The 27,762-nt window shown below is 39.0% G+C and overlaps 1 protein-coding gene across 2 annotated transcripts in view; it reads right to left on the reverse strand.

The window, feature by feature from the left end:
• Positions 1-23,836, reverse strand: part of klhdc8a (kelch domain containing 8A) — a 72,077-nt gene extending 48,241 nt beyond the window's left edge. Inside the window, exon 1 of one of the 2 annotated variants that reach the window (XM_039748493.1) lies at positions 23,584-23,832. The gene's annotated coding sequence lies outside the window, so the exon portion shown is untranslated. Of the gene's footprint in view, positions 1-23,583 lie in introns of both variants that reach the window. The other variant, XM_039748494.1, reaches the window with a different exon arrangement.
• Positions 23,837-27,762: the final 3,926 nt, after the last annotated feature.

A 27,762-nucleotide genomic window follows, 5' to 3' on the forward strand; every position in this document is an offset into this window, starting at 1 on the left:
CCATAATGTGTTCCCTGAACAGTATAAAACTTTTAAACTTATTTTTAATAATTCCTACAAATAATAACAAATGACACATCCATATTGTGCTACTTAACACAATAATCTCAGACCACAGTTACATTTTTGTGATCACTGGAGCATGGCTCCTGGCACACATTGTAGTGTTCAATTGCTTTGCATTCCAGTAATGCTGGAAATATATAGCACCTTCTGTGATTTTGTCCACTTTTTCTTATATAAGAAGTTGTTTCAAGTAATGTGGCTTGTGGTGTTTCACTTGCTACAGCTACTGTAGCTGCTTGCCCCACTTTACCTTCAACCTCTGCCCCTCTACAACTTCTTGCCCAGAACATTCATGATCTAATACATCCAAAGTATCACTGTACGCTGCCTCGCTCTGTTCTTTGTTTGTCTCCCTGCTGCCTGCTTCTGGGTCACTCTCAGACTGTTCATCTGCAATCAATGACAGGACTCCTTCAAGGACATTGCAGCATTTCTTTTATCTCTTACCTCCCTAAACTCATAAATACCTAAATAATAAGTAGCAAGACAACAGCGGAGCTGTAATGGGCATATACAGATACAAAGTAATCATGATAAAAGTTTATTTTGCTTGAGTGTTGTTTACAAATGCAGCACTTAAAAAGCTCACATAAAAATACAGACACTTTGCTGCATTCAGGTTGCTAGGGACCCTATGTGTTTTAGATGAATAACTAATCATAATTAAATTATTTTAAACTGTTTTGTCAAATTTTTTGTTGCACATTTTTGCAGATGAAATGAATGAAGCATATCTGGGGAACTGTGTCCACACTGTATTATATAACCACTTGAGAGCTGTTAACACAATGTTATGGGTCTCTAATTACCAGAGGTATATCTACTAGGGTTAAACTGTGCTATTATAAACCAGGAACAGGATGAAAATCTGATTTTTGAATTGGGGAAAAAAAAAAAAACTTCCTTTCTCATCCATAAAAATGCATTGGGGCTATACACCCCTGAAAGAATTTAAATGGAGAGATATTGAAGAAAAACGGCTGTGGCTCCCCACACTACAAGGACATTTAAACCAGCACAGTACAAAATGAATGGGCTGGGAGGCATAAAGTCATAAATCCAAGAAGAGAAGGAGAGCAGCGTGTGGAGGGCCTAACATGATTACAGCCCATTGTAATGTAATATTGGAAGAAATTTGCAGCAAAGGAAAAGATGGAACAGGAGAGATGAATGAAGAACTTGCAGAGAGAAGACCCGGTATTAATGTGTGTGGTCAATAGTGTTTTGTGTTTTCTTTACTCTAAAAAGCATCTCCACTGGTAATGCTCCAAAACTTAAACAGTTATTTTCCTGCTTTGGTTTGTGTATAACAGTGTCATTTAAATTTTAGAAGAAAAATGGATTTAGGATTGCATAAATGACACACAATTTAGCAGTCAGAAGCATTACTATCTGAAGTTTCTATGGGCTTATAGGTGGAAACACAATGCCTGACCTACATAGTTCTGAATGAGATACTTTACAGATGACCACAAACAAAGCTGTGAGAAACATGACATAGAATGATCACTGCGCAATCAAATCACATTTGTAAGACTTGCTGCCGAGACAAAAATGCATGGCATTCCCCACTGACAAAGTGCATAATTCAGCAGTTCTTTACTAAACTGTAACTTTTTATAAAATTTCAATTATATTAAATGTATATGTTGTGGACAGAAGGGGTCACTCCTGCACCCCAAACCCAACACAGACAGACACAGGATACAAGTTAAAAGCACAATTATTGTGGGAATCTCTTCTTATAACAAGTGTTTCCCACTACTGCCACAAGTGCAACAATAAACACTTTTTATTTTAGCCATCCCAGAAGTGCTTCTGAACTGCACTACAGGGTTAGGTGGAAACCCCATGATGTAGGGTTGTTCAGTCCTCACAGCACCCCCTGGTGGCACCCATGGTACCCAAAAGGGCTGAGTTAAAGAACTCTAAGTCCCATGATGCCCTGCTGGAATCTGGGGCACTGCTGCAACCCAGAATGGCAGCCATCTTCTGTTCCCGGGAAGACAATGTCCTAAAGATGCTGTCTTTCCCCATTCTTTCATTTTTTGGGTATCACAGCTGGGTAAGAACGTTGGCTGCCCGTCACAGTGTATATTTATGGTAGTAAATGACAAAAATGATTAATATTACAGATACAAAAGAAATCTAACAAAATACTATGCACAAAACAATAAACACTCATAAATATGACCAATTTTGCAGATGCAGATAATGGAGGTGTAGTTATGAAATGAAATGAAATCCCCTGTGAACAGCCTCCTGAAAATTATGTAAGATTTGTCCTATAGTGATGCTGAATATGTGAAGATTAGAAGAAGTTGGGAGGGTTACTAGACAAAGACGTTTTCCAACCCAGATGTATTCAAATGAACAAGTGGGTGCAGGACAAGAACATAAATCAAGACAAAACTGTAATCTGATTGGTGTAATTGTAATCCAATTGTGCAGTTAAGCCTTGAAACAAAAAATACATCACCGATTGTGATTCTGTTGGCTTGTTATGGTTTACTTTTAAAAATATAGTGCATTCATCTTTCACCCAGCAGCCCTCACAGCAGCTGCTGAAGCTGTCCAATAATGTAGTGACGCGGAGATCGATGGGAGTTGCCGTCGATTTAATTAGCAGGGCTACAACGTCATCTGAGGTTTTCTACAATAGGTGGAAAAACTCTCAAAATAATTTTCATTTAATTACTGATGACAAACCTGTGAATATGCAGATTCACAAATCATACAACTGCAAAATTCAAAGGCTGACCTGTATTTTGAAAAATGAGCACAAAGGCTTCCAACATGCTAAACAAGTAATAAATCTTTGTGTAAGGAAAACATTTTTTTGAAGTGGAGGTTGGGTATTTGTGAAAAAATAGTATTTAATGTGAACAAAAACATTCTGATAAATTACCTGGTTGGTTTTTAGTTTGTATCTGTATATAGTTGGAGCTGGTGTGTTACAATTTATTTTTTAATTATCTTTAAAGTTGGCAGCATTGATATCATGAAGTAAGCTATGAAGAGATGATCAAGTATTGCTCACACATTATATACAACAGAAAGTAAATACATGCATGCTGCTCAAAGATGACCAAAAGGTGTTTGTTATAGTAGCCACAGTATAGAGTGCCGTCACCCCTAATGCCAATGGACAAATGGTTTTCAACTCTATTGACCCCCTTTGCTCCACCTTTATATGCTGATTGGTCATTTGGTGGTATGATTAATTCAGTCTCATGAATTGAAAAGCAATACACTTTGAGCAGCTGCTAAACAAAATGCAATACGTTTGCTTTACTTTTAGTTAAGACATATGCTATGGATGTGAAATAAAATGCAATACAAAATTGCATTTTAAACTGGCACAATAATTGTGTGCTGTAGTGAAAAGCAATCAGTCATTTGGTTATGTTTTTAATTTTAACACAATAAAACCATTCCAAAATAAAAAGAAGCTCCTCTTGCATATTTACAGTATTGCATTGTCATGTAGCTAACAAGTTGGACAGCATTTAGTTTCGGCAAGAATCTGTCTTGTAGAACATAAAAAGCTTCAATGGCTTCTACACTCACCTAAAGGATTATTAGGAACACCATACTAATAAGGTGTTTGACCCCCTTTCGCCTTCAGAACTGCCTTAATTCTACGTGGCATTGATTCAACAAGGTGCTGAAAGCATTCTTTAGAAATGTTGGCCCATATTGATAGGATAGCATCTTGCAGTTGATGGAGATTTGTGGGATGCTCATCCAGGGCACGAAGCTCCCGTTCCACCACATCCCAAAGATGCTCTATTGGGTTGAGATCTGGTGACTGTGGGGCCATTTTAGTACAGTGAACTCATTGTCATGTTCAAGAAACCAATTTGAAATGATTCGAGCTTTGTGACATGGTGCATTATCCTGCTGGAAGTAGCCATCAGAGGATGGGTACATGGTGGTCATGAAGGGATGGACATGGTCAGAAACAATGCTCAGGTAGCCCATGGCATTTAAACGATGCCCAATTGGCACTAAAGGGCCTAAAGTGTGCCAAGAAAACATCCCCCACACCATTACACCACCACCACCAGCCTGCACAGTGGTAACAAGGCATGATGGATCCATGTTCTCATTCTGTTTACGCCAAATTCTGACTCAACCATTTGAATGTCTCAACAGAAATCGAGACTCATCAGACCAGGCAACATTTTTCCAGTCTTCAACTGTCCAACTTTGGTGAGCTCGTGCAAATTGTAACCTCTTTTTCCTATTTGTAGTGGAGATGAGTGGTACCTGGTGGGGTCTTCTGCTGTTGTAGCCCATCCGCCTCAAGGTTGTGTGTGTTGTGGCTTCACAAATGCTTTGCTGCATACCTCGGTTGTAACGAGTGGTTATTTCAGTCAAAGTTGCTCTTCTATCAGCTTGAATCAGTCGGCCCATTCTCCTCTGACCTCTAGCATCAACAAGGCATTTTCGCCCACAGGACTGCGCATACTGGATGTTTTTCCTTTTCACACCATTCTTTGTAAACCCTAGAAATGGTTGTGCGTGAAAATCCCAGTAACTGAGCAGATTGTGAAATACTCAGACTGGCCCATCTGGCACCAACAACCATGCCACGCTCAAAATTGCTTAAATCACCTTTCTTTCCCATTCTGACATTCAGTTTGGAGTTCAGGAGATTGTCTTGACCAGGACCACACCCCTAAATGTATTGAAGCAACTGCCATATGATTGGTTGATTAGATAATTGCATTAATGAGAAATTGAACAGGTGTTCCTAATAATCCTTAAGGTGAGTGTATGTCAGAGACCACAAAGAACTGGAAGAACAGAAAGGCCTTATTACAGGAGCACCATCATCAGTAAAGCCCAAACATGAGAGATCTAATAACAGAACATCCATTCAGAGTAATCATATATTGTATTTCCATCCACTTCATTTAGATTTAAGGTCAAAGGGAACTGGGCATAAGGTAAAAAAAAACCACAGACAGGGTCACCAGTCCATCTGATGTGATCATTTGTGAACTGGTAGCTAGTGCTGATACATCGTTCAAACTCCAAAATGGTGTACACTGAAAGTTGAATAGCCCTGCACAAAGGTCCATTAAACATGGCACCCTGCCTCTCAGATTTGCATGGCTCACTGAAGCCTCTCAAAACTGAAGAAGATAAGTCTTCACATGAAGAGACAGAGAAATTCAAATTATTTCTCTCTTTTCACTTCCATAAAAATGTTTTCTAGTGACAAATAATAACAAAATCTAGGTTTCTGTTAAGTCCTTCTGTTGCCATGGAAACAGTATATTAAACCCCCGCCCCACACACACAAACACCCCTGACTTCAGTCAGGCATACGCACAATATGTAAAATACCAAATGAACTGGCATGATGGCTTGGAAGTCAGTGAAGCCTCCAATAAAAAGAACTCACATCAACAGCTTGTCAGCTTTCCATCTGCTCAAGAAAAAGATAAAGACGTTCCTTTTCTGCAACACTGGGAGTTAATTTGCTAAAACAGCGTTTTAGTACTGTGATGGATTGGCACAGCGTCCAAAGTGGGATCCCGCCATGCACCTGGCACTGCTTCCATAGGCACACTGCAGCCTTGATTTTGATTAAGCGCTTCAGACAATGTATATCCTGTATGTATATTTTATTCACCTTTTTCTATACTGCGGCTAACCTCTCACATCCTAAAGAAATACGTGTTGTCTGGAATTGGCAGTCTACAACTGAGAGTGTATTATTGAGGGGGAGAACACAAAGTAGCAAATAAAAAAAAAATTATATATATATATATATATATATATATAATATAAAATATATATATATATATATATATATATATATATATATATATATAGTGGGTAGCGCTGCTGCCTCACAGTTAGGAGACCCGGGTTCACTTCCTGGGTCCTCCCTACGTGGAGTTTGCATGTTCTCCCCGTGTCTGCGTGGGTTTCCTCCAGGCCCTCCAGTTTCCTCCCACAGTATAAAGACATGCAGGTTAGGTGCATTGGCGATCCTAAATTGTCCCTAGTGTGTGCGTGTGCCCTGCGGTGGGCTGGCGCCCTGCCCGGGGTTTGTTTTCTGCCTTGTGCCCTGTGTTAGCTGGGATTGGCTCCAGCAGACCTCCATGACCCTGTAGTTGGGATGTAGCGGGTTGGATAATGGATGTATGTGTATATATATATATATATATATATATATATATATATATATATATATATATATATATATATATATATATATATATATATATATATATATATATATATATATACACACACAGTAGGGGGTTCCCCCTGCTTGCTTTGTGTCTCTGATGCGCACTTTGTGAAGAGGAGGGCTGAACGCACCCCAAGGAGATGCGGTTGCTCCTCCGAAACCCCTTCTTAAACGGTGATACAATGGGAAACAAAGTTTTTTTTTTTTTTACCTCTTTCCTCAATCAGCTGCTGGCTTGCTGCTGCTGCTGTGCACGTGATCTTCATCTCGTGTGGTGCTTCAAACCTTTAAAAGCCTGTACAGCAGCTGTCCTACTCCTTGTGTTTTATTTCCGGCCCCAGGTGTAGTTAAATCTTTTGGCACAAAGTCCTGTCTTGTGAGACGTTTGTTCTTGATATTATTTAGTTTAGAATTTAAAAACGGAATAAAAATCTGAAAATCTAACAGCATCACATTAAAGTTCGATAAATTCTGAAAAGAATGATATCAAAGATATATACGTAGGTTTTAAAATAAGCCTGATTTAAAGCGTGACAAAAAACATCTCATAAAATTGTTGCACCTTTAGGCTTAGGATTTTATATATATATAAAATGCAGATCTCAACCACTATACTTTGCTGGCTATACAAGTTATTTAGCCTTTTGTCTGTGAGATTTTAGATGTAGTTTGCAAGTGACTTATTAATGAAAGTTCATATAAAGTGTTATCAACATGCAAATAAGCATTTAATGACAGTTATCACTGTTTGACTGGTTTTGGTGTGGAAAGTCTTCAATTTTTGAACTGCAGACCATTTACATTAAATTTAAATTATTTTGCTCAAACAATCAGGAACGAAAAGAATTTACAAGACTTTAATTACAGGCATAGCAAACATCCTTTTGTATTGTACTTGTAATTAATGCATTTATTTCACTCAGTTTCTTTTCCAATTAGTTTATGACCAGGGATTGGGAAATAAGCACAGATACCATAGAACCTTTTTTTTTTTTAATTAATTTCTATCCTGCAAACGGATGGATGCCGAAGAGACACAATTGACCAAATTAGATTACAGCTTGAGTAAGGAAGGACTGTGGAGGTACTTAAAAGATCAAATGCTGTCATCAAAGTCATTCGTCACCAAGACCAGATAGCCAATCAAATGTGTGCACAATCACATGTCCCAGAATCAAACTTGTGTATTTTAGCATAAATAGGGCTGATCTGACGGACCAAAACGGAAGAAGGAAAAATGACGTCAGAGATCTAAAGATGTGAGACCATCTGATGTGGACATCAGAAAACCTAACTTATGAATAGCACCGATCGATAAACTAAAAGCCATCCAGGACAACATCACCTCTTCTTCTTCTGATTTCTTCTAAGAATGTTCATATCCAGACTTTGCTATCTATTTTCTATTATAATTTCTTCTATTTGAGATTGTTATATGTTGATAAATACCATGCTGCTTTTATACTTTCTATACTTTGTCTTTTATGTAGAGTGACTGAAATCATGAAAGGGCACTTGAGTTTGAGTTAGATACTTTCCTATTCACAGGTTACTGTGGTCGCTCCTCAATAATTAGAAGAATTGCAGTAAAAGCAAGAGTTTGATTAGTAAGCGGCATATAAGAAAAAGAGTTGCACTTTAATGTGTGTCGCAAGAACACCCACATGTTTGTTAGAACTGGTGGTACTGAATGTCTATATAGAGCAGAGGTGGGTAATGTCAGTCCTGGAGGGCCCCAGTGGCTGCAGGTTTTTGTTCCAACCCAATTGCTTTGTTAGAAACCAATCTTTACCAATCTCAGACCTTATTTGATTTTATGGCTTGCTAGACTGCTGTTAGGTTCTTATATTGTAGACTTTTTCCTTTCCAAAGATATCATCCAAATGACTTGTAGCTTCAAATAGATAATTTTCAGTCTGTCACATTTTTCTCTTAAGTCTTTTATTAATCCAAATCGTGTCTGATGAATCCACACAACTTTGAATGAAAACTAGCTAGATGGGGAACTGCTGGCTGCTTTTGTCATTTGCATCTTATTGCTAATAAGGAGCCAATAAAGCAGTGATTAAGGCTAAAATAAGCAATTAAGGGTGGGGAACTTTAACAAGTGAGACCACTAAAATGAAGCCTCAAACCTTAACTTGAGTAATAAGTGCTTCATCAGCAATAATTGACTTCTTATTAAGAAACTGGGTTGGAACAAAAACCTGCAGTGTGTATGTATGTGCCAATCTTCAAGGGCAACAATAGATGAACTGAATATAAGGTCCAGGTAAACATCACAAACTTCACGATAGTACAAACTTTATGTGAGCTATTACTCTGTTAAATATTACACAATGTTTTCAAATAATTCATTAACTAATGTTTATTGTATATTTTATTGTAAAGCACTTTAGCTACAGCATTACTGATGTTATCTTTAGACTAGGCTGACCTGCCTTTTAAGGTGATCGACTTTTAAGTTGACCACTTCTTAAGGCAATTCAATATGTAGATCAATTTGATATTTTATACAAACTCATTAATTTGGTTATATTGAATTTGAGCGGTATTACTTTAATACTCGTAGTTTCTGTTATTTTTGTGATGAAATGTAAACTTTTTTTCTATATTGAGGTTGCCCTTTTGAACCCCCCTGATATTTACTACGCGGTGAGGCATTTGTACTCCATCAACATTAATTATTTCCAGAGATATAATTTTGGTTATTTTTCCAGCGCATCGCGCACAAAAGCAAGGGAAGGATGGGAGCACCAGAACTCTGCTCACATCATGTCGCTTCGTACCGCAAGCTGCAAGTAGTAAGTCTGTGATAAGCAGCATACCGCTACGCTTTCCACTCACGGGACGGAAGGACAATCCTGACCGCTCCGCTTTTATATAGTAAGAAAGAAGAAGAAGATATCGCACAGTCTGGAGTAGAAAATCATCTTTTACCTGGAAAAACGAAACTACAAATCCCATCGTGCATTGCAAAATGGACGGAGCGTGTGTGAAACTCCGCGCCTGCGTAGCACTCATGGGACGGAAGGACAATCCCGACCGCTTTTATATAGAAGGATGTTGACATTGTCTTAAGTGTTATTATATAGTGTCACCCTCTTTTCCATCTTCCCACCCGTCTTCATTGCAGTCAAACCCTTGCATGAACTCAAGAAGCCGACTCCCGTTAAACTCCACCCTGAAGTTACTGTGCCTACATGATCAAAAATGAGCAATCTCCTCAGAACTCCTTCTGCTGACCCCTAATGCTGCTGCCCCCTGGGTGGTTAGGCACAGATCCCTGTTACTCTGAACTGGAATAATAATGTAACATAAAAACATAAAATATCATTTTTACACTTGCACCAGGCCAATTTAGAATCAGCAATTTACCAAACGTAAAACATGCAGTGCCAATAAAAAGTATTCACCCCCTCTGGAAGACTTCACATTTTATTATTGTACAACACTGAACCACAGTGCATTTAACTTGGCTTTTTTTGATACCGGTCAACAAAAATGACAAATGACAAAATGAAAGCAAGTCTCAAGGAAAGTGGTCTAAATGAATTACAAATGCTTGAAGAAGGGGCCCGAGTTGCCTCGAAAGCTTGCATATTGTAATCTTTTTAGTTAGCCAATAAAAGGTGTAATTTTGCTTGACTTCTCATTGTTAATATAAATATAACTAATATTTGACGTAGGTCAGTAATTAGTAGATGCACTGTTGGCAGCCAAGAGTTTGTGTGCACAGGTCTCTATCCGCTTTGCGCATGTAGACATGTCTTCTGTCGCAAACTGCTTAAGCTCTGTCAGTATGAATGCGGATTGTACGTGAACACTCTTTAATTCAGTTTTAAATTAATTTAACTCCAGCCACAAGTTCTCAGTTGGATTGCAATGTGAACTTTGACTCGGCCATTCCTGTGTTGCTTTGGCTTTATATTTGGACTCGTCTTGCTGGAAAGCAAAGCATCTCTCAAGGTGCAGATTTCATGTAGACTGCCTCAGGTTTTCCACCAGGATTTCCCATCATTGGTGTGTTTCTGTTAATGTACAGTGTTTGGCTTTGGCTCAGTGTGTTTAGTGCGATGGCCAAAAATCTCAATTTTGGTCTCATCAGACCATAGATGCTTCTTTTCTGCTGACTTCAGAGTCTCCCATATGCCTTCCAGTAAACTCTAGACAAGATGTCATGGAGGAGTAGGAGGTTGAGAGCATGAGCTGACATGAGCTTGTTTCCCTTTGCCACTCTCTCTCATAAAGCTGTGACGGATGAAGCACCCAGGCAACGGTTGTTGTATGGACAGTTGCACCAATCTCAGCCACTATACAGGAATAAAATGTTATTTTTATTATGGAGAGTTGATATTTAGAGGTTTCTAACCACTTTTATTAATTTTGAATAATTGTATTTGTTATTCCATTGTGGCCCGTTCTTTTGTTTATTTACATGACATGAAAGATGTGTCATGGGACTGCATTGTTGAATTTGTGATGCGAGCAGAAGTTATGCTCTAAAATGCATTATTCCTTGGTGGATAATTTACATTTACTTATTTGGCAGACGCCTTTATCCAAGGCAACTTACAAACATTTATGGTACAACTGGTTAAACTTCTTTTGGTTTTCCAATTGGAGCACAGGCAGGACAAGTGACTTGTTTATGGTCACACAGTGTCAGTAGCAGGATTTGAACAAACAAAATCAAGGTTTGAAGTCCAAAGCCTTAACTACTACGCCACATTGAGCGCCGCAGGGGACTGTACTTTCTCCGGTCCTGTTCAGTCAATATACATCAGACTTCCAATACGATTTGGAGTCCTGCCATGTGCAAAAGTTCGCTGATGACACTGCTATTGTGGGCTGCATCAGGAGTGGGCAGGAAGAGGAGTACAGGAAGCTAATCAAAGACTTTGTTAAATGGTGTGACTCAAACCACTGTACCACCTGTACACCAGCAAGACCAAGGAACTGGTGGTGGATTTTAGGAGGCCCAGGCCCCTCATGGACCCTGTGACCATCAGAGGAGACTGTGTGCAGAGGGTGCAGACCTATAAATACCTGAGAGTGCAGCTGGATGACAAATTGGACTGGACTGCCAATATTGATGCTCTGTGTAAGAAAGGTCAGAGCCGACTATAATTTCTTAGAAGGTTGGCGTCCTTCAACATCTGCAATAAGATGCTGCAGATGTTCTATCAGACGGTTGTGGCGAGTGCCCTCTTCTATGCAGCGGTGTGCTGGGGAGGCAGCATAAAGAAGGACGTCTCACGCCTGGACAAACTTGTTAAGAAGGCAGGCTCTATTGTAGGAATAAAGCTGGACAGTTTAACATCTGTGGCAGAGCGACGGGCATTAAGCAAACTCCTGTCAATCATAAAGAATCCACTGCATCCACTGAACAGTGTCATCTCCAGGCAGAGGAGTAGCTTCAGTGACAGACTTTTGTCACTGTCTTGCTCCAATGACAGACTGAGGAGATCGTTCCTCTCCCACACTATGCGACTCTTCAATTCCACCCAGGGGAGTAAATGCTAACATTACTCAGTTATTGTCTGCTTTTTCATGACTTATTACTCTTTAATTTAATTTTTTTTTTTTGTATCAGTATACTGTTTCTGGATTATGTGAATTTCCCCTTGGGATTAATAAAGTATCTATCTATCACTGCCTGCCTGTCTTTAGTGCAGTTAGCTTTCCTCCAAGTAGGCCGAGTTTTAGATTTCGCTTTGGCGTTTGAACTCCGTTTTGCTCTCGACATCTGATTCTAGTTTTTCCCTCAAGTCTCATTTGCTTAAGTACCTTTCTGAGTTTTTGGTTTGACCTGACCTTGACTTTACTATAATTTGTGTCTTGTGTTGTTATTTCCCAGTTTTAATCTTACCTTACAATAGTCCCCAGAGACCCAAGCCCTGTCCACACTACTGTGTTTTTGTTTAAAAATGCATGCATTAGTCGCTGTTTTCATCTTTCGTCCATGCTACCCCAGAGTTTTCAACCCACGGAACCAGCCATTTTTCAAAATGCTCTCTAGAGCTGTATACTTCTGAAAACACCAGCTCAGCAATGCATTGTGGATGACTGCAAACTCTGGGTTTCGAAAATACAGACTATAATCGCACTCTGATTGGGTCCTACTCATTGCAACATCTCATTAGCTGATTGCTCACCTTTCACAGAAGAAAACCATATTCCAACAGAAGAGCTGCTTTCCATGGAGCTTGTTATGTTGCTTACATTTACTTATTTAAATTGCGTTGTGTATAATTTGAATGCTGCACACATGTACAAAAGGCAAATAATTTACTGGTCGCTATATTTTTGTGATAGATTCTGTGTCTTCAAAGATTTCTCTGTCGATGCACTCATACCCAATATAGAGAAATGTCTACATCATATGCGCTTTCAGTCATTTTAGTGTAGACTGAGATGCTTTAGTAAACAATCTGAAAAATACTAGTATGAATGGAGATTGTTTTGGTTTAAAAATGATGTTTTTAAATGAAAATGTAGCAAAGTGGACATGGTCGCTTAATACACTATGGCTTGTAAATCCTTCAGACTTATAATTGGGTGGCTCCCTCACTTCTCTTCTTCTTGCACGATCACTCAAGTTTCTATGGATGGGCTGCTCTAGGCAGATTTACTGCTTTGCCGTACTCTTTCCATTTCTTAATGACTGATGGACTCCATGGGATACTCAGTGACTTGGATTTTTTTTTCTGGCGTTAGTGCTTTTCAATTACTTCTTCCCAGAGCTACTTACTTGGAGTGTTCTTCTCATCATCATTGTGCTGGTTAGGCCATGATATGGACTCAGCACAAGTTGGACCTTCCATTAAGGGTGTATTTATACAACAATCAGTTAAAATCACTTGACTATAGATGGATGTTCTCTATTGAACTAATTATGGGATTTCTAAAATCAATAAGTGCATGAGTGATGATTCTGGTGTATCTTATGTGATCAGTTATCTTGTGTTTTACGGTACAATCACACTGAAAACCTACAAGATATTGATGGCACATAAAGGTTAGGAGCACGCGCTGATACAGCGCATTGCCGCACCCACCACATGACAAACCAACTCAGGATTCCAGATTAGGACCCGAGCACAGCCATGTGATGGGTGACACCTCAGCACCACATTAGTTCAGATGGAACGGAACCAGTGTGAGGTTTTTTATGGTGGCTGGAGTGCCAATTCTGCCACCAACCCCCAGGTTTTTTTCCTGCAGGTTGGAGGGCCTACATGCAGGGCTGGATGCAGATAAACGTCATTCCCAGAATGGAGCAATTGTAGGTTAAGGGCCTTGCTCATGGGCCCAATAAAGTAGAGTCTATGGGAATCGAACCGGCAACCTTCTGATTGCCACTGCAAATCCCCAGCCTCAGAGCCACCACATAGAAGTGGGAAAAAATGAAGAAGAACAAGAAGAGGACAAAGAAGATTTGTATTTAATTTAGATCACTTTGAAGATCTCCGTTTTCATTTTGATTTTAAACAGGCTTTTTCTGTTGATCAGTGTCAAAAAAGTCAAATTAAATCCATGGTGATTCAATGTTGTTGTATAATAATAAAATATAAAAACTTCCATGGGGATAAAATCTTTTTCCAGGCACTCTATATTTAACAGAATCGTACTAACCTGAGTTAAAGCTGCACCAAAATGCTGACAATCCCATGATGGGACACAGAGCCTCTCTGGGACGACCAGCATAAACAAAAGATGGCTCAATTGCTATTTTTACATTTCCTAATTCTTTTCATCCTGCAATGTGATTTTCTGTGGATGGAGGACAGACTGGGATTACAAGATGAATTTGAGCACATAGCTTCTACTTACCACCCTACAATCGTAGCACCTGGGAATCGCTCTAATACTCAGATCAGACATGTGAGTCAGAATTTAACAAGCGTCTACGGCTGACAGCAAATTCCAGTCCGAAGCAGCGGGGGCAGGATTTGCATATTAGCTGACGGAGCAAATGGCCTGTGAAAGTGAGAAATCTCATCAGTTTCGTATTGTATTAAACTTTAGAGTTTATATCACCCCAGAGAGATGTGGGTGTTATCTGCCTTCACAAATTAATAAGGCCCGTTTCTCTCCTGTTAGCCAATCAGCTCTCACCAAATACACCGACAACTTTCTCACCAGTAACCTGGTGATTTGTACTGCTTTTATATAAAAATCTCACTAGCGGGGCATCCTTATCAGCTGTGGTTGACAGGTGCTTGCTATTGCTAAAAATAAATCTTATAGTTTAGCACCCAAATAAGAAATAAACAAAAAACAAAAAAAGAAGGCAACCCCATCATCAACTGTCAACACATCACCCATCTAGCTTCCTTAGATTTATTATTCAGTGCTGCAACTACAACAGGAAGAGCGGTGCCACTGAATAACAGACTTTGTAAAAGATGACAGTATAATTCCGACAGATCCTCTGACGTGCTAGGCTCAGTTTCCATAGAAACTAAGCCATATTTTTAGAATTAGGTTGCAATCGACTATGTTTTCAGACTAAACGCTTTAATAATGGATAAGAAACATTTTTCATGCATGACGGTGGCCATTAGGCCTCGCAGCTTGTCAAAGGCTCAGGCCATCAATTTCCCTTCAATTAAAACAAAAATGGAGTATTGATATTTTTGTTTATCAGAAAATATAGGCATGGGAAATGATGGAAAGGCTTTAATGAGGACGGGAATCGAGGCATATTGAGACGAGATGGAGACAGCTGCTAAATTTTGGGCACTTTAAGTGATGACTTTTAATTTATTCTGCTCTTTAGATGGTTGTGTTGTAACTTATTGGTTCTGTTTTTTATAAATAATGTAAGCATTAGGTGTGTGAGTAGATCAATTTGTTTAATGGCTGTGGGGAATTTTGCTCAATGAAATGTGCACACAGTTGTCTGGTGACATAATGGGATCTCATTCAACATTGTGGGAGGAAAGTGACAAAGTCGTTTTAAGTGACGTGCCTTTACTTTTTTTGGGTGTTACATGTTACACATGGGGGACAAATAAACACGCTTGATATTTTTTAGACTACTATTCAGAAGCACAAGAAGCAAATACTTCATATCTCTGTGGTTGACTGGCATCCAATCTGAGATGGGCATCTACCTTGTGCAATATCTGGTACGTTAGATCCCAACTTCAGAGAAAACGAGCCAGGATGAGCAGACTTAGAAATAAAAGAAATAAGCAAATTAATATCAGATTTAAGAATAAATAGATGAGGAACCTACCAACACACACTGAACCAGGATAATTAGGATAGAAGTAAGAATATCAGTGTAAGCAGCACCCTGTGCTTGCTGGGATAGGCTCCAGTTTCACTTTTTCAGGACCAGTGGATTCAAAAATTAATGGATGGATGGATGGATGGATATATAATGTATTATAATAACAATAGAAGGACAGGCATTAATTTTATATTTAAACAACGAGGACTATAGTGTTGTACTTACTTGCAATTTTCACATATACATTGTGGACTATGGGGGGCATCACAGAACCCCAAACCCCTGACACAACTGCACCAGCAAAATCCAAGGCTCTGACAAAGTATTCTATTTTATAGAAAACACCTTTATACAGGTTTTTCACACAGCTTTCTTACTTTCTTTCTCTTTTCTTCTCCACTCCTCCCAGGTGAACTTTGCCTAACTCTGACTCACATGTCGAGTGGGCCCCTTTTTAGCCTGGACCCAATAGGAATTCTGGTACAATATCATTGTTCCCCAAGATATACTTCCAGGTCAGGCGGAACTGTCTTAGGACAGAGGAATTTTTTTGACAGCTCCCATTTGGAGCACACAAGTACCCCAACAGGGCTACGCATTGGGACTACAGTTCACTTACTTCCCTGTGTTGCACAAATGGGAAGTCCACCAGAGAAAGGCTGCCACCTAGCATATAGGGGCGAGTTCAAATCAATGGGAGGACATCCCTCACTGTACTTCTGTTATAAAGGCCTCCTGGCCGATAGAACAGTGTTTTATCTTGGTAGAGTAATATATATATTGCTCTACTTTCCCCTATTGTATTATTAATATGCAGCCTTAGAATGCCTAATCTCACAGACTTACCACTGTTTATAACTTATCCCCACCTTCCCTTCTATATCTATAACCTCAGGCAATTTAGATGTAGTAAAAAGACAAGCAGGAATTAAGTTACACATAAAATAATGTATTACTGATAATATTCATAAATAATAACAAAATGCAAAGTACATTTGAATATTGGCAACCATACAACCTGATAAAATGGTGATGTGTAACTCAGGTGGCACACAGACTTGTAGTTTCTTAAAATGTCTCTAGTTAAGGCATCATTGGTGCTCAGCTTTCTTTAGAACAGGCCTCAAGCCTGTCTTAATATGGCTGAAGCTGTGCTCTTCATTGTGCTGTTCTTGCCAGTTCATGTTGTGATGGTCTTCATCAGTTGTTAACAAGAGAAAGATACTTCTGCATCATCTCAGGTTAGCAAGAAAGATGCTTCTTCATCATATGTTGGTTAGAGAGAGAGAATGTGGTTGAGCAAGCAAATTTATAGGTTTTCTGTCCAACCCCTACAGCCAATAAGGCATCATGGAACTTAAAGGCCTCCGAGACAAGCCAATTCTAAACAGCCATATCTCAGACCAATGGGGGAATATAGTACATCTTAACACCTGCAAAAACCCCCCAAGATCATATGTTAAACTAACCTGGCTTTGTGTGGGGGATGAGAGAAAGACTTTAGCAACGAAACACTCGCCAAACTGGTTTAAGACATATCCCCCAAATCCTGTCGTACAATTACAAAGAGACAGTTGTAAAGGGGGGTTTGGAGGGGGGTGGGGTCAAACACAAATGCCTCTCACTAAAGTAACACTAAATTACATTGCTTTGCCTAAATTACAAATAAAGACATACTAAACATATATCAAGTTATATGCAAAATCTTACATCACAACAAATAGCCACCATCCATCCCGACCAGGATGCCAGCCTGACCATGCCTGCTCTAAAATAAAATCCATTCTCCCACCCTAAAAATTCACTGAATTCAAATAAATGATGTTGGGGTCTAACTCTGCACATTCAGGCAGGAACCAGCCCTGGTTGGGATGCCAATCCATGACTCAAAAGTCGCCTTACTTGGGTAATCCAGTCCCTAATGCTCCATGTGCAAAGCAAGTCTAGGAAAGAATGGATGGACAGACCATCAAAATATGGAGAAATATTCATTGAAGACCCTTAAGATGGGAGCAGTTTAATAAAAAGTGGTTGTTTCTGAGAAATAAAAAAAAAAAGCCTTGATTTTAATTAAAAATGTAATGTGGCCTCTTTTATGTGCTTTGAGAATTAAGTGGTTTCTTTATTAGGAAAGTCATGTTGGGATTGCCCTGTATTTACTGTAAGTATAAAAAAGAATAATTAAAAAGAAAAAAGAAGTCTCTATTGGTCATCATTAACATACATTCGTTGTTGAATTCCTAGTGGAAAATTGACATATAGTTGCTGACCTATTTAAAATATGTTAGAATGTCATTTTAATAAACAGTACAGATATGAACATGGTGGTGCTGTATTTAGCGTTGCAGTCTCATCTCAGCTTCAGGTTACTGAGTTCAAATCCATGCCTGGTCGCTGACTGTGTGAAGTGGTCATGTTTTCCATTATGTTCTGCAAGTCTGCCTTTTTGTACTCTGGATACCACCCTTATTACAGAATCAAATATTGCGATACACATTTCTAGCCCTTATATTTTTCTGGATTTTCAAAAATATTTTTTGTTGTACAAAATCTTTATATCAAGAGGCGGCATGGTGGAGAAGTGTAAAGTGCAGCCATCTCGTAGATTAAGCATCCTGGATTCAAATCCCCATGCTTAGTTTTAATCTGTTAGTACTTTCTCCCTAGGCATATGTGGGTTTTGCTCAGGTTTTTTCCAGTTTTCCTCCCTTCATCCCTAAAGACATGTGTGTTAGGCTAACCGGTGAGTCTAAATTGTGCCTGTGCAAGGGAGAGCAAGAGCACAAATGTGCCCAGTGACTCTGTGACTCTGAAAACGATTAAACAGGGCAGTTAATGTAATCTTCATGATGGTGACAAAAGAACTGTTACACCCATGGGCAGTTCATACTGAATGAAAACATATCAAACAGGCTACATGTGAGCAAATTCTCAAGCTAATGCAAATGGATGGGTAATTGGTGAAGTGCAGGGATAATGTGATAATTGCTCTTATCAGGTAAAACTCCCGTAGTTTGCGATACAAGTACAGACAGACGTGGAGAAATTTGTTGGTACCCCTCCATGAAAAGAGAACAACCCACAATTGTCTTTGAAACAACTTGAAACTGACAAAAGTAATTGGCTCCCGTCACTGTTTATTCTGTATTTAACAAAAATTGAGTTAGCCTTATAGTTTGGATTCAACAGAATATTTCAAATAATAACAGAAATGAGAAATGGCATGGACAAAACTGAAGGGACCCTTAAATACATAGTTTGTTGCACAACCTTTAAAGGCAATCACTGCAAACAAGCGATTCCTGGAGCTCTCAGTGAGACGTCTGCACCTGTCCACTCTTCCTGAGCAAACTGCTCCAGCTACGAAAATTCTGGGAAAGAAAATGTTGAACTATTAGGGGTGTGAAGTGTGGGGGAATGTCCCTAAAAAGGAGAATCAGGACAGTATAACTCAATAAAGACAGACAACCTAGAAGATGGCCAAGAGACCAGAGTCTTAAAAGCCTATATGAGTTTCAAGGGCAACAAAACTTCACATGAGCAAAGATCTCTACTCAAAATAATTTCTGGGCTTGGCCTAAAACAACCGTGGAAGGCAGACTGAAAACTGCATTAGACTATAGAGGTACCGGGAGACTGGACAGAGGAAAGGTTATGTTTAGTGCTAGTGAGAAGTGAGAGTGCTGCTGGTGGTACTTTGGGTATAAGCAAACCCCACACCAAGCAGACTGGGGTCTAAACCGGATGACATGAAGCGAGGGACAACGAGACTTTGATTTATCTTTTACCTTCTTAGAAATTCATTTTAAAATTTTGAGTAGTTTTTCTGTTCATTTTTGTGGTTTAGTTATTTATCAACACCACTGATTTTTTCATATACTGTAACACATTTTAAAGCATACTCATACTGGTAGTAATATATTTATTAAAAATATATTAACAATTTACAACAATATATTTTACTTGTATTTTGTTTTTTATAAAGGATAGATATTTAATGTGGTCATCCTAAGTGTAATATCAAATATTCTCAAATGGGAATACCTAAACCACCCAAAGACTTGCCCAAGACAATAATTATATTTATTCAATCAATTTAAAAATCAAAGTATCCACAAAATTAAAAAAACAGTACATTTCAAAGACAAATATCTTGCATTATTTTGAAATATTGTTATAGTTCAGCCAAGGTTCTAAACCCATGCTTTATGTTCTTTGTGGTGTCCTTTATTTATGATAATGTTACTTTTTTAAAAATTATCTGCTGTATTTTCTTTGCTTGTGTTCTACTCCTTGTGTTTTGTGTGTGAATCCCCCAAGAGATGGGCCCACCCGCCAGTCACTGCCCTCCTTTCTGTGATCTTCTATGTTTATTGTGATTTTTGACTTCATTTTGACTTTCTTAATTGGGACTTTGGTTACAATGGATTGCCTTATTGTTTTGGGTAAGTCCTATTGCCTTTGTGCTCCACAGAGCTTCATTGTTATTGAATACCATTTTTATGAAGAATAAATCTTTTATTTTATAAAACATCCATGTGGCTCTTTTTGTATCTAGCTGGGGTTTCTGGTGGGATCTCCCCCTCTAGTGGGTATTTTTGAAAGTGTTTTTAGGACTTACATGCTTCGGGATCCCAGTCATAACAAAATTATTATAAATATGTAAACTACTGCCATTTCTTATATTTTTCCAACTATAAAATCTGTATTTTAAAATACTATAAATAATATACTACAAAACACATTTTACAAAGTATATTACAAAATACAGGATATTTAAACATACTGTAAATTCTAGTTATAATATACCTATGCAATATATTTTAAGAATATATGGACATTTCAATATATTTCTGTCATTTTTGAATACCACAATGAATTAAAAAAAATGTATATTAATCTGACATTGGGAAGCTCAAGCAACAGATAATCGCCACTGTTTCTTGAGATCTATCCTTGATGAAACTGCAGTGCGACGGAACACGTTGTAAGCCCAGTATTAACCATGGACAAGTAAGAAATAAGGCTGTAACCTGCAATATTCTGGTATAGTACAGTATTTACTTTGTAAGTGGTATTTAAAAGGAGTCAATTTCAAATAAATTGTATCACTGAACCCAACACTCCTCCTCTGCACATCAACTATATTAGATGTATTTGCTATGCACTTCATACATACTGTATATACAGTATCTTTTCACTTTTTCATTAATGTATGACCTTTTCTTTTTTTATTCATTATTATCCTATCAGCATAAGCCATGTCACTTTATTTTATATTACTTTGACATTTACTATCTGTCACTTTGGTATAGTAGTATTATTTGCACAATTCTCACTGCACTGGCATTATTGTATGTACTACCTAGTGTATGGTGATTGCATTATTTGTAATGTATTTGTTATTTGTGTAGTAAGTGTACTTAAATGTTTGTATTTAAAATGGTATAATTCTTGGCTACTTGTAGTTGAATTTCCCATGAGATCAATAAAGTAAAACATTTTTTTCTTTTAATTCTTTAACAGTCTTGCTTTTTGATATTCTGAGCTATTTACATTGCAGCTTGTTGTTCTGTGTTTTGACCGGCTAGAGTATTTGAGACTCTGCAACTTTTCAGTTAAATAGAACATTTGGTTATGCTCCCATATTCAAGGCCCATTTATAATTAAAATTATTAACCTGAAAGCAGATTTATTCTTCTCCAGAATCTATTAAAGAGATACACATTTAGCTACTTGCCAACACTGTAACTTGTTTAATTTAATTTTCTTGAAATGTCAGAAAGCTTTAGGGTTAATGTTTCAGCAGGGAATACACACATTCACATCATATGCTGACCTATCTAGGTACCTGAACTACATTTACTAAGCTACAGGGAGTTCAGAATAAATTGGGAGCCTGCGTTTAACTTGCAGGAAAAAAGAGAATTAGCAATGAGAGATCTTTCAGAAACACGCATGTTGCATGTGCATTTGAAAATGCTGTTTGATGCAATATATTAAGGGAAATGCACGTTTCATTACATGTCAGATGTAATTTTAAATATATAAATTTTGCTACATACACGCATACTTTACATCATACCAAAAGACGTGTCCACATAATGCATTTCATTTTTGTAAGGGTCTGTGCATCCCCCTCTGCGATCCATACTGTACAGTTTATATGACAGAGACTTAAATAAAATGTGCAACTGTAAAAGGAAAAGGATAAAAATTAAATTAATACTTAAAAACAAAAGGAACAACTGGCCTGTGCGACCTTAGGAAGTCAGTTTTTATCTAAAGTACCACATAACATGCATGCCTTCATTCTGGTAGAAACATTAATATTGCAGGTAACACCCCATCCTCACATTTTCATTAAGGCATACATTTCTTTTTGTCTTCTCTCATATTATTGCAGGTCAGTGAATTTTACATAAGAAGATGCTCGTGTTGCGCCTCCAGTCATGCACAAACGTCACTCTTCATTTCGATCCCCACCCAGATCAGCGACCTCGCCGTGGACCCTCGGGACTCGTTGTCTCCTCCCCAGCGCATCTTCCTTTATTATTCTAAATGCCTGCAACAACTTCGCCTGAACATAATTTCCATGGCAACAAGCATCTTTTTGAAACAGAAGAGAAAAGACTGTCTGGCTTCGACCGCGGCGGTGCCGAAATTTCTTCGGTGACATTTCACAACCCCGTAAATAAAACTGAAGGCCAGTGGGATGCTGCAGTGAAGCGAAAACACAGGTGGCGTTTGGATGCTCTTAGAATATCCTGTCTGCTTTTAATTGGCAGCCTGCTGCTGATGCGCCCGACAACAACCCAACGTACATTTCATTAAACGCCTGGCAGTTCCAATTAGATCCTTACCCTTCATCATCTACCGCACATTTTTTCGCAGATTAGCCAAGAGCGCCTCCAGACCTGTCGCGATCCCAAATGCTCACAGTTTCACGTTAATCATAACCAATCTGGGGAAGGATAAACGTTTTGTCCTTGATTGTCTTAGCACGTGCATGACGAAAAGTATTTGGAAAGCCCCACAAAGCCACTACAGATGAAGTAAATATACCAATTATCTGGCTTGTTTGTTCCTATAGTATGGGCTAAATATTACATAAGTGATATTCATAAACAGCAGTACATGGGTAGCTTAAGTGTAAAGCATTGCGAACAAAACACTTTATAGTGTTTTACTCGGCATAATCACTAGGCTAGAAGATGAAAGCTAAAATAGTGACCCTTCAAAAACTAAAAATGGGTGCCGTTAAATCGAATGTGAACAGTTTCTGTCCCAGCTTCATATAATCCTCAAAAAGGCGCTATACACATTATAAGACAGGCGCGGTGTGGAACAAAACATAATTCTGTAAACTTTGACTCGCATTCATTTCCAGTTCCCAGGTCTGACTGGTTTGCGCAGACTGATAATCTTTGGATTGTGTCAGTTCAGCCAGCATTTCCGTTTGCAATCCGTTAATTCTCAGTAGGTTTGGTCATTTAGTTACAAAGCGCACGGCTAATGTCACCCTAAGTAAAGATACGGAAATACAGTACGTGAACGTTTGACCTGAGTCAGTTCGTTACCTGCGTTATACACCTTTGTAACAACTGTTGCTAATAATGTAATTTTAACGCAATGCGTAACTTTTTACTGTTAACCTGAAATAAATTTATCGTTACGGCAGGAGCGGGTCAGTTGTTTAATCTCAATTTCTGGTTATAATTATTCCTTCACCGCTTCTTTATTACATGAATGCACTATCTCACGGGCACAGCCTCAATGCATTTAGGTCAAGACAAAATTAAGTTCGGAAGGGCGAAAATATTAAAAAGCTTGAACAAAGACTTAAACTATTAGTTATTCCGTTTTCTAGATATCTGACAAAGTTGCCGTCTCACGAAAGACAAAGGCAGTTTATCGTCAGTGGACGGTCTCCTTGAAATTCGCTTTGGTATTAATATTATTAGGTGGACTGTACAAAAAAAAAAGCGTCCGGTAGCCTGAATATGAATAAAATGCATCCGCTGTGAGAATAAATCACAAAATAAATGGAAGCACTTACCGCTTGGCAATTGGCTGCCCTTATTTCTTTGGAAGCTACTTTGGAAAACGTGTCCCACCCACGGCAGCCCGACTGACCTCACGAATGGAAGAAAAGCGAATGAAGGGAGAAAGAAAGAGAGAAAAAGAGAGAGAGAGCGCGAGAGAGAGACACGAGAAAACAGGCCCTTCCCATATCCCAGCGCAATTCCCTCGGCGCTCCGGCTTCCCGTTTAAAGAGCGAGGCTTCTCCGGCGAGGCCAGATGCGTCTTTTATTTGCAAACTGCTCTCAGCCACAGATATGCTCTCGGCTTCTTGTTTACTCGAGTTCTCAACTAGAAAAAGAAAAAAAAGAGAGATTATAGTCTCACAACCTCTTTAATTCATTATCCTTGGAATTATACCAAAATACAGGAAATAAGCGTGATTGTCAGATTAACAGTTACCACACTGAATCCCACTCTTTTCACTAAGTACATCATGAGACTGAATTGATGCGATACGGAAAGGTTTAGGAGCAAAACGCAGTTAAGCGAGAAGCATTTGCTTTAAGCAGTCTGTTCAAGTTATCAAAGATCACAGAACTATACGGAGTCTGGCACAAGCCATCTGTTTTGTGAATCTTTTTATTTCCATTAATACGTCAATTGATCAATGACAACAATGACCACCAGTCATTCCACTCCCAAGGACAAAGAATTACGCACCAAGCCCAACTACATGATTTTGGAATGTGAAATGAATATGGCAAATGAAAAGAGAGAAACGATGCAAATTCCTAGCTCTGGAAAAAACAGAAACATAATTTGCCCCAAGTTTCTCCATTTTAAAGCAGCACAAGGAGTGTACAGGTTGAGCACTCCTGAATTAATTACATGAATAGATTGATTAACATTGATTGATTTCTTCTTCATCCACTCAATAAGGTCTGGAGATCAAATTGACCCCAGGCTGTAGTGGATGCTGTGTGAAGTTGGAATGTTCTCACCATATGTGCAATAGTTTCCATAGAGGGAATTAGTTTCCTAAATTGTGGACGATCACTTCTCAGAAGAGCACGCCAATGACTCTGATCAGGTGCAAATGACAGGGAAGGACTTGAATGTTCATTTGCCTTTGTTTCCTTGGAGTGGGGAGGAGAAAGCCCCAGATACATGACGCCACTTGTGCCCAATTGTCAGAAGCCCAGCCCTTTCTGGTTCATTCCTTACTTATAAAGCACTTACAAGCAGAAGTCAGCACCCATTCTGGACCCTACTCCAAATGAGAGAAAAGACCGTGAGCTCTGTGAGAACGTAAACTGTTATTGGGCTATTTGTCTTGGACCAACAAACACATTTTTTGTTGCTCTGTTGTTTTCCATTTAAAAAATTTTAGGATTAAAAGTCAAGATGGAAGTAAAAAACTTAGGGGTAACTGTTGAATGTAACCGGATTTTTAAATTGCATATTCTTTAGACTGGGATGGCGCAGTGGTAGCGCTGCTGCCTCGCAGTTAGGAGACCCAGGTTCGCTTCCCGGGTCCTCCCTGCAAGGAGTTTGCATGTTCTCCCGGTGTCTGCGTGGGTTTCCTTCCACAGTCCAAAGACATGCAGGTTAGGTGGATTGGAGATTCTAAATTGGGGTGGGTGTGTTTGTGTGTGTCCTGCGGTGGGTTGGCACCCTGCCCAGGATTGGTTCCTGCCTTGTGTTGGCTGGGATTTGCTCTGGCGTGACCCTGTGTTCGGATTCAGCGTGTTGGAAAATGGATGGTTGGATGGATATTCTTTAGACCACTAGGACAGCATTTTTTCACTTAAGAAACATAGCAAAAGTTAGACCTCTTATATCAATGAAAGATGCAGAGAAATTCATTCACGCTTTTGTTTTCAGTCGACTAGATTACTGTAATGCACTCCTCTCAGGACTACCCAAAAAAGACATAAATCACAAGCCTTAAATTTTACACCATTTGGCTTGCTCTCTCTCTCAGGGTGGGGATCGATCTGTTCTTAACATAATTCTTTTTTTTTTTGTAAAAACTTGATTGCTTTGTATTGATTGTAAAAAATTAATAAAAAAAAAACAAAAAAAAACCAGACATAAATCATTTGCAACGAGTGCAGAATGCAGCTGCTAGAATCCTAACTAGGAAAAGAAAATCCAAACACACTTCTCCAGTTTTGATGTCACTACACTGGTTACCTGTGTCTTTCAGGATTGACTTTAAAATTCTGCTAGTGGTTTATAAAGCATTAAATAATCTCGCTCCATCTTATATATCGGAATGTCTGACACCCTATATCCAAAATCGTAACCTTAGATCCTCAAATGAGTGTCTTCTTATAATTCCAAAAGCTAAACTTAAAAGAAGTGGTGAGGTGGCCTTCTGCTGTTATGCACCTAAAGTCTGGAATAGCCTGACAATAGGAATTCGCCAGGCTAATACAGTGGAGCACTTTAAAAAACTGCTGAAAACACATTACTTTAACATGGCCTTCTCATAACTTCACTTTAATTTAATACTGATACTCTGTATGTTCAATTCATCATAATAACTATTCATAGTGGCTCCAAAATCCGTACTGACCCCTACTCTCTCTTCTGTTTCTTTTTCCGGTTTCTTTGTGGTGGAGGCCTGCGCCACCACCACCTACTCAAAGCATCATGATGCTCCAACATTGATGGACTGAAAGCCAGAAGTCTACGTGACCATCATCATCAAGTCCTTCCATGAAAACCCTAAATACAAAGAGGACTGTTTCATTTATGTTAGGTAGAATGCCCAGAGGGGACTGGGCGGTCTCTTGGTCTGGAATCCTTGCAGATTTTATTTTTTCTCCAGCTGTCTGGAGTTTTTGTTTTTCTGTCCACCCTGGCCATCGGACCTTACTTATTCTATGTTAATTAATGTTGACTTATTTTATTTTCTTACTGTGTCTTTTATTTTTCTATTCTTCATTATGTAAAGCACTTTGAGCTACATTTTTTCTATGAAAATGTGCTATATTAATAAATGTTGTTGTTGTTGTAATAAAAGTAGCTTGTTAGGCTGGTACCCCAGTCATTCCACACATATACTCATCTTGTTTCAATACATGGTATCTCTATTCTGCCCTAGAGTTTGAATAAGGGTAGCCCACCTTAGGCAAAAAGCAGGCAAGCAGAATGGTTCTGTTTTCAAAGTCCAGGGGTCCCATGTATAAAACCTTGCTTGGATTCCATTCTAAAGTTTGGCTTATGCTTGATATGCAAAAATGGCATACATATACACACACACACACACACAAAGCAGATTTACAAAATCGTATGTAGACCATATACCAGTTGTGTCTGCAAGGCTACACTTCCAATGTGACTAGATCCTGGACTTCCTGAAAGTGAAACCCCAGACAGTTTGTGTCGAAAACATCATCTCAAGTACCACCGAGCCCCCAAGGGTTATGTTCTCAGCCTTCTTCAGTTCACTCTTCTGATTCATGATTGTATGGTTGCATACAGCTCTAACATCATTCTCAAGTTTGTGGATGACAACACAACAGTGGTGGGGTCTCATCTGCAAGGGGATGAGTCACCTTACCGAATCTAGATACAACGATTGGTAGACTGGTTCAACTACAACAATCAGTCTCTTAATGTTGGCAAGATGAAAGAGATGCTTGTTGACTTCAGGAAGGTCCATGTTTTCCACACCCCACACTGCACACTGAGGGCTCTGAAGAGGAACTGGTAAAAAGCACCTACAGCTCTTGGTGCACAGCTGGCTGGTCAGTTAACACCACCTCCATAGCCAAGGAGGCAAAGCAGAGTCTACACTTCATTTGGCGGCTGAAGAAAGCAAGCCTACCTCCCCACTGCATCACTCTCTGGTTTCGGAACAGCAGTGTTTCTGACCATAAGGACCTAAAAGAGTTAATCCACACAGCAGAAAAGAAAATTGGAACCTCTGTGCTCTCCATTAAAGACCACTTCATGAAGTGATGTGTCTGCAAAACCTATGGCATTGCGAAGGACTGCTCCCACTTTACCTATGGTCTCTTTGTCCCATTACTATTTGGCAGAAGGTACTGTAACTTCTGAATCATTTGGTCAGCTTCTGCAACAGCTTCTACCCCTTGGCTATCTGGACTCTGAACTCTGTGCTGCCCCCTGCCCTCAGATCTGCTCCTAATAGCTTATTTATACAAGTTCATTTGTTTCCCCTGTTTATTTATTTACTACT

This window comes from Polypterus senegalus, chromosome 3 (genome assembly GCF_016835505.1).
Source record: "Polypterus senegalus isolate Bchr_013 chromosome 3, ASM1683550v1, whole genome shotgun sequence".
NCBI classification, from domain to species: Eukaryota; Metazoa; Chordata; class Cladistia; order Polypteriformes; family Polypteridae; genus Polypterus; species Polypterus senegalus.